Source organism: Panicum virgatum, chromosome 4N (assembly GCF_016808335.1).
Source record: "Panicum virgatum strain AP13 chromosome 4N, P.virgatum_v5, whole genome shotgun sequence".
Classification (NCBI taxonomy): domain Eukaryota; kingdom Viridiplantae; phylum Streptophyta; class Magnoliopsida; order Poales; family Poaceae; genus Panicum; species Panicum virgatum.
The window spans coordinates 48,092,441-48,100,221 of record NC_053148.1 but is presented as its reverse complement, the minus strand read 5'-3'; positions in this window follow the sequence as shown (position 1 = coordinate 48,100,221).

Sequence of the window (7,781 nt, the reverse complement as noted above, 5' to 3'; positions counted from 1 at the left end):
CCCCTAGCCTTCCCTGTTTTCTAAAAAGAACCCCCACTCCTTATAAGCTTTTCCTAAAAAGGCCCTTCTGTTTTCCCTTTTTGCAGAAAAACCTTTCCACTAAACAAAATTAATCCCAATTAGGTCCCTGCACTTTTCTTTTAGGCCCAAATACTTTTGGAAATCGTAAACAGACCCCGAGTTCTCTCAAATTATTTACAACTAGGCCCCTGACCCTTTATCCAATCCCGAACCTTTGCTAAAACCTATCATTTCATGTAGCAAACAACCTCTGTTCAACCCGAAACTTTACCACGCCCCTCATGACCAGGTTTTGGCCATGCCATTAGGAAACCACCCGAAAATAATACTTCGTACTCTATATTTTATGTGTTTCCGATTCGAGCTCAACGATAGAATCTTTGTTTTGATTGGACGCTTGGTTGTGTGTGCTGTAGACCGCGGAGTGAGCGAAGGAGAGCCCGTCAACGAGCAGTACTGTGAGCAGGTGAACGAGGACCAGCTCCGCGACCCCGAGACCGAAGGACAGGACTTCCCCGAAGGCTACGAAGACGGCAAGTTCAATCCCATCCTTTGATGCATGTTTCTGTCCTAGTTTTTATGAACACAACCCAATGGCCTGTTTTATAAATTGCATATGTTTTACTTGCATGAAAACACGGTTGGATAGCCACCCCTTGATTTGTGATGACCATTCCTTGACCACCTAGATTAATGTCTGATTTTGCTTGGACGTTAATCGATATTAGAACGCTTAGGACTTTACTCATACATAATTTATTTGATAAAGAAAATGTGTGCGTGTGGGAAGGGATAAAATGTGGATTTTCGAAAGATGAGTATGGACGGGATGGACGGCATTTCTGTGTGATTTGCCGATTGGTGTGCCTATGCCTGTGTGGCAGGGCAAAGAAGGGAGATATCCATCTTGTCGCGTCTAAGGACCGAGTTGGTGTGTCATCTCACCTAACTCCACTATCGTGCAAGCCACTTGACCGTTGAATGGGCAACGGCGTAGCATAAATCCCACTAGTTGGTGTGGTAGCCATCAGGAGAGCTGAGAGCAACGGGTAACTAAGGAAAAGGGATAAGTCCCGAGTGACTTATGCCCGGTTATACCTAAGTGAACGGTCAATGACCCCTTGGTGCATCCCGTGATGGCTAGTCAGGCTTAGCTATGGTGGGTAATGGCTATGTTGGGATCTACACCGACACGACGGTGTTCGAGTTGTGGTATCCTACTTGTGGGCAAAGTTGCACACCTCTGCAGAGCTAAGAATCTATTCGAATAGTCCGTGCCCACGGTATTGGGCGAGTTACGGTGTGGTCACATAACTAGTGTTTCTTGGGATGGGCTGGTGTGAGTTGTTTTGGAATTGTGTCCGGCCGTTGTGCCGTGTGCTACGACGGACGGGGAGTCCGGTAGCAGTTTTAAGACATGAACTCCGTGTCGCTACAAAAACCGATTTTCTAAAAGGGACTTTCTTTAAAATCAACCCTGCTTAAAATATCGTTTTTCTGCAAATTAAACCATAACCTTATCCTTGATTTACCTATGCATATTATCCTGATTTAACCCCTCCGTGGGTGTGGTTGGACTTGCTGAGTACGTTCGTACTCACCCCATTCTCACTTTTTACAGAAGAAGACCCGGAGTTCATTCCAGACGACGCCGAGTAGGGTTACCGTTCTACACCCAACCTTGCCTGTGGAACCGGCCCTGTTGAGATGCCTCCGCTGTCGCAGTACTCTGAGCCCGTAGTAGACCCTATGTGGTTTGCAGTCTGGTGTTATGTTGTAGTCTGGTTAATTATTATTATCATCTGTATCGAGTGTCCGCCAAGGTTTGTAAGGTTTTGAACCATCTGATGTAATAAATGTGGCATCAGCCTCCTGGGACTGATGTTTTGTATCACATTTAAGTCTTCTCTTATGAGGGGACGCTTCAGGTGGTATCAGAGCCGTAGGTTGGCCGTAGGACGTGACCCTAGGAGCGAAACCCGTTTTCAGGACCTTTCACCTTAGGACTTTTCGATCCTTAATCCTTTCCTCACACAAATACTTACCCTTGGTTCTTGCCCTGTTCCAGATGGCTGACAATGGATGGATCGGCGGAATCTGTTTCGCAGAGCCCGGCCTTCCTAAGCTGTTGATACTCAGCCTGGAACGCATTGGAGTTGTGGATCCGCCAGAGTTTCTCTATCGGGAGTACGACTCCAAGGGTACTCTTCGGTGTGACCTGATGATCTTCATAGCAAGAAGCACCCGCTACCCTGATGTGGACCCTTGGTTCATCTCCACCACTGGTTTCCGTTTTCCGGATACCTATCGGAAAGCCGCCCGTAAAGCCCTGCGACGGCTCCGAGTGATCTACAAGCATCACCTTCAGCGGACTCCTATGGGATTTTTCCCGCCGACTGAAGGAAGAGGACGCACATGGATTGCCAGGATGAGAGGACTTGGAAGAGAAGAAGAAGACCTAGAAGACACGGTCTCTCACTTATCCATCTATCTCACCGGCCTGGATGAGCTCTATCGCGAGCAAGCAGCACAACTGAAGCAGCAGGTCCACAGAGCAGAAAAAGCAACCCAGGAGATGGAGGAACAATGGGCGAGGACTTTCCATGCCGAGTATTCCCTAGCCGCCCTCCAGGTCCAAATGGATGAAAAAGAGGAAGAACTGGAAGAACAGCGGGCAAGAGCCACACGCGCCGAGAACTCGCTAGCCGCTCTCCAGGCTCAGTTGCGGAGATACGAGGCTCGCTGGGGAATAGGTGGATGGATAGAGGAAGACGAAGAAGAGGAAGAACCCATGGAAACCCATTGGGACGTTGGCACTCAGACTGAAGAAGAAGAACCCGAAGAAACCCACTGGGATAAAGGAACTCAGACCGAGGATAATGTGATGGATCAGCACCTTCCACTGGAGAAGCGCTCCTTTAGAGTTGCGGAAGAATCCCCATGATAGGAGTAGTCTCTAAGCTAGAACCTTTGCTCTAATAATCATGTACCCATGAAGTGTACCCCCTCGTGATGCCATAAATAAAAACCATCTACCCCTTTTGTGTACCGCAAATATTCGCGCAAGATATTCACTCTATCTTTGTTTTCAGATGGCTGAGGAAGGATGGACCCAGGGCGATTGCCAAGCTGCACCTGGCTTCCCCAGCCTATTGATCAACGCCCTGGAAAGCCTTGGCGTTACGGAACGCCCAAGGTACTACAGCAGAGAGTACGAGCATCATGGCACTCTCCGCTGCAGGGTGATCATTGTCATCGCCAGAAGTGAGCGCCACCCCAACATCCAGTCGTGGCGAGTGACCGCTACGGGATTCAGGCACCAAGACACCTATCCCTTGGCTGTCAGAAAGGCACTTCGGTACCTATGCCGGATTTTCGAAGAACACCTAGCACCCACGCCAATGAGGTTCTTTCCGCCGGCCATCAGGACCCCTGTTTGGGAAGCCCGCATGAGAAGCCTGGAACGGCGCCGCCATGAAGTAGACCCTTTGTACCAAATGGCTAACTATCTGGCCGCTTTGGACCAACTCTTCGATGAGCAGGCCCACCTGCTGAGGGAGCAGACCAATCGTGCCGAGCAAGCTGAACTCGCGGTGAGGCTCCAACAGGTCCGAGCAGCCCAAGCCGAGGCAAGAGCCGCAGCCGCGATCAGCAGTGAAGCAGTGGCACAGGAGAGCCTCAGACAGGCCCGAGACCGGCGCATGCAAGAATGGACCAGGAGTGGGACCCCAGTTCCGGCCATCGGAGAAGACCATGTTCTACTTGGGACACCCGTCATAGGATGGGGAACGCTCTTTGGAAGCCCTCGAGCTCCACCCGAGAACCCCGAAGGGTCTACTGCTGTCAGAGAAAGAGAAGTTGCTGCTCGACCCCAAGAGAACGGGAACCCGGAGGACGACGAGTCGTTTGTTTCCCCGGAAGCTCGTATCACCCCAGAAGAAGACTCGCCCCGCGAGTAGAGTGTCCAACTCTACCCTGTTGTTGTACCCTTCTAGCCCTTTCGGTTTAAGTTGTACCCTTAGTTTGAACCTGTACCCGGACGTGTAGTACGCGTTCTAGTCATGTTCCCGTGTTGTACCCTACCTCGCTTTAGTAAAAGTTGCTTGTTTGCCTTGTTGTGTGCTTGTTGTGTGTGTGCCTTTCGGCAGAAGGTTAATTCTGCCTTTTTCAAAATTACGAATTAAATAACTTAAACATCACCTAATCTCAATCTCACAAAAACCCTACCAAATCTGCAGATGGTTTCCCGAAGCGTCACGAGGGCCTCCCGTGTCAGGGACCCTGCAGCTGCTGACGCAGGAGTGCGCCTTAACGGGCAAAACCATCCTCAGGAAGAACAAGAAGTGAGTCAGGGCAGAGGAGAAAATCAGGATGCACAGCTACCACCACCACCACCCTTCGTGGACCTGGCACAAGTGATCCATAACCAGACTCTCATACTGGAGACACTGGCCAATGCTCTAATGAACAGGCAGCCACGAGAGCAGACCTTCAACGACAAGCTAACAGCTTTTCTGAGGGCCAAGCCACCCACTTTTGCCGGATCCAGCAACCCCTTGGACGCAGATGACTGGCTCCGCGTGATCCAGAGGAAGCTCGAGCCGTTTGGGTGCCAAGATCGGGATAAAGTCCTTCTGGCAGCACATCAACTCACCGGGACTGCCTTAGCCTGGTGGGAAAATTACTGCGCTGCTGCTAGAGATGCCTCCACCATCACCTGGAATGAATTCGTGAGAGAGTTCCGCCGCTATCACATCCCCTCAGCTACCATGAAGCGCAAGGCAGATGAATTCCGCGCACTTCAGCAGGGGAATATGACGGTAGAGGAGTATACACACCAGTTTATGGAATTGGCCCGCTATGCACCAGAAGAAGTGAACGACGACGAGAAGAAGCAGGATATGTTCAAGAAAGGACTAAATCCAGAACTCAGGACCCTGCTCACCCCTCAAATCTATCCTGACTTCAACACCCTGATGAACAAGGCAATCCTCACTGAGAAGGCCAAGAGTGATGAAAGAAAGGATAACAAGCGCAAGTTCCTGGAGAGTAAGGCCCGCCAGCAGGATCGTTCCCAGAAGGCCCGAAGCTTCAGTTACAATGCACCAAGGTCCCAAGCCCCAATGCAGTACAGAACTCAGTCGCAAGCAACAGGACCACGGGCCCCTAACACACAGCCCAGAAGCCAGAACACCATGAGGGCCTCACAGAATAATGCGAGCCAGGTCACCAATAACAACAGTAATGTCAGGGCCTGTTTCAACTGCCATGAGACAGGGCATTTCATCGCCGACTGCCCTTATGCCAAGAACAGGCCAGCTACTTCAGCCTTCTCCAACACAGTAAACGGACCCAAGCCAGTGCTGACCGGTGCCAACCGAGTGCCCCTCCGTGGCAACAGCAACAACAACAACAACCAGCAGAGGCAACCCCAGCAGTCTTTTGGACGAGCCCGCGTCAACCACATCGACGCACAGGAAGCTCAAGGAGCCCAGGGCGTTGTACTCGGTGAGTACCTAGTTAGCTCAACTCTTGCAACAGTACTGTTCGATTCTGGAGCATCACACTCATTCATATCCTCAAGTTTTGTGGAGAAACATAAAATACCTACAGTACTACTAAAAACACCCCTATTAACCCGGACGCCCGGAGGAGACATCAGGTGTCAACTGGGTTGTCTACGGGTAAGGATCAATTTAAGTGGGGTAGAGTTTTTAGCAGACTTAGTAGTACTTAAGTCAGAAGGGATAGATGTGATCCTCAGAATGGACTGGCTGAGCAAACACAATGGCCTCATAGGTTGTACGGACAAGGTAGTCCACCTAACAAACCCAGAGGGAGTCCGAGTGACCTGTCACACCCGGGAAAGTGGAGCAAACCCGATGGTGTTTAGCATGGAAGCCAAGTCCTTGGGAGAAGTCCCAGTAGTGAGTGAGTACCCCGATGTCTTTCCTGAAGAACTTCCCGGTATGCCACCAGATAGGGACATAGAATTTGTCATTGATCTTGTTCCTGGAACCGCCCCCATAGCCAAGAGACCCTATAGGATGGCAGCCTCTGAGTTGGCAGAGTTAAAGAAACAACTAGAAGAGTTACAACGGATTGGCTTCATCAGGCCAAGTTCGTCACCTTGGGGAGCCCCGGTTCTATTTGTTAAAAAGAAGGACAGAAGTATGAGGTTATGTGTAGACTACCGGGCACTAAACGAAGTCACTATCAAAAACAAGTATCCCCTACCCAGAATCGATGACCTTTTTGACCAGTTAAAAGGAGCCAGGTACTTCTCCAAGATTGACCTGAGGTCCGGTTATTTTCAGCTCAAGATCAGGGAGAGCGACATCCCGAAAACAGCTTTTGTCACCCGGTATGGTCAGTTTGAGTTTACGGTGATGTCTTTTGGACTGACAAATGCACCTGCCTATTTCATGAACCTCATGAACAAAGTGTTTATGGACGAGTTAGATAAGTTTGTCGTAGTCTTCATTGACGACATACTTATTTACTCGAAGAGTATTCAGGAGCACGAGCAACACCTGAGGGTAGTTCTGGAAAAATTGAGAGTGCATAGGCTATACGCCAAATTTAGCAAGTGTGAGTTCTGGCTGGAGAAAGTAGCTTTCCTTGGTCACATTCTGACCGCAGAAGGAGTAGCAGTGGATCCCGAGAAGGTCGAAGCAGTCTCCAACTGGCAGCAACCAACCAATGTCAGTGAGATCAGGAGTTTTCTCGGATTAGCTGGGTATTATCGGAGATTCATTGAGGGGTTTTCTAAGATAGCCCGGCCCATGACAGAGCTGCTCAAGAAAGAAAAGAAGTTCATCTGGACGGAGTCGTGTGAAAGAAGTTTCCAGGAATTGAAGCGAAAGTTGACGACAGCCCCAGTGCTAACCCTGCCGGATATTCATCGGGATTTTGTCATCTATTGTGATGCGTCCCGACAAGGATTGGGTTGTGTGCTGATGCAAGATGGGAAAGTCGTTGCATATGCTTCCCGTCAGCTCAGGACTCATGAGCAAAATTACCCGACTCATGATTTGGAGCTTGCGGCCGTAGTGCACGCACTTAAGATCTGGAGGCACTATTTGATTGGAAATAAGTGCGAAATCTTTACCGATCATAAAAGTCTGAAGTATATCTTCACCCAACCAGACCTAAACCTGAGGCAGAGAAGATGGCTGGAATTAGTCAAAGATTATAATTTGGAAATTCATTATCACCCAGGTAAAGCCAATGTAGTAGCCGATGCCCTAAGTCGGAAATCCTACGGGCCCAAGAATGACCATTTACGAGAGGAAATGGCACGATTAAATGTGCACATTGTCCCTCGAGGTTCCGGCCAAGTGCTAAACATTCAATCCACTCTAGAAGAACGAATCAGGAAGGCCCAGAGAGCGGACAAAGGACTGATGGAAATCCGGAAGCAAACCGGAGAAAATAAGGCACCAGACTTTAGAGTGGATAATAGGGGAACATTGTGGTACAAAGATAGAATTTGTGTGCCCCAGAAGGGAGATTTCAGGCAAATAATCATGGATGAAGCCCACAACTCAGCCTACTCTATTCACCCAGGATCCACCAAGATGTATATGGACTTAAAACAGAAATATTGGTGGAATGGGATGAAGGCAGATATTGCACGATTTGTCGCCCATTGCGATACTTGCCAGAGAATCAAAGCTGAACACCAGAAGCCGGCAGGATTGTTGCAGCCCCTACCCATTCCGGTTTGGAAATGGGATGAAATAGGGATGGATTTTGTG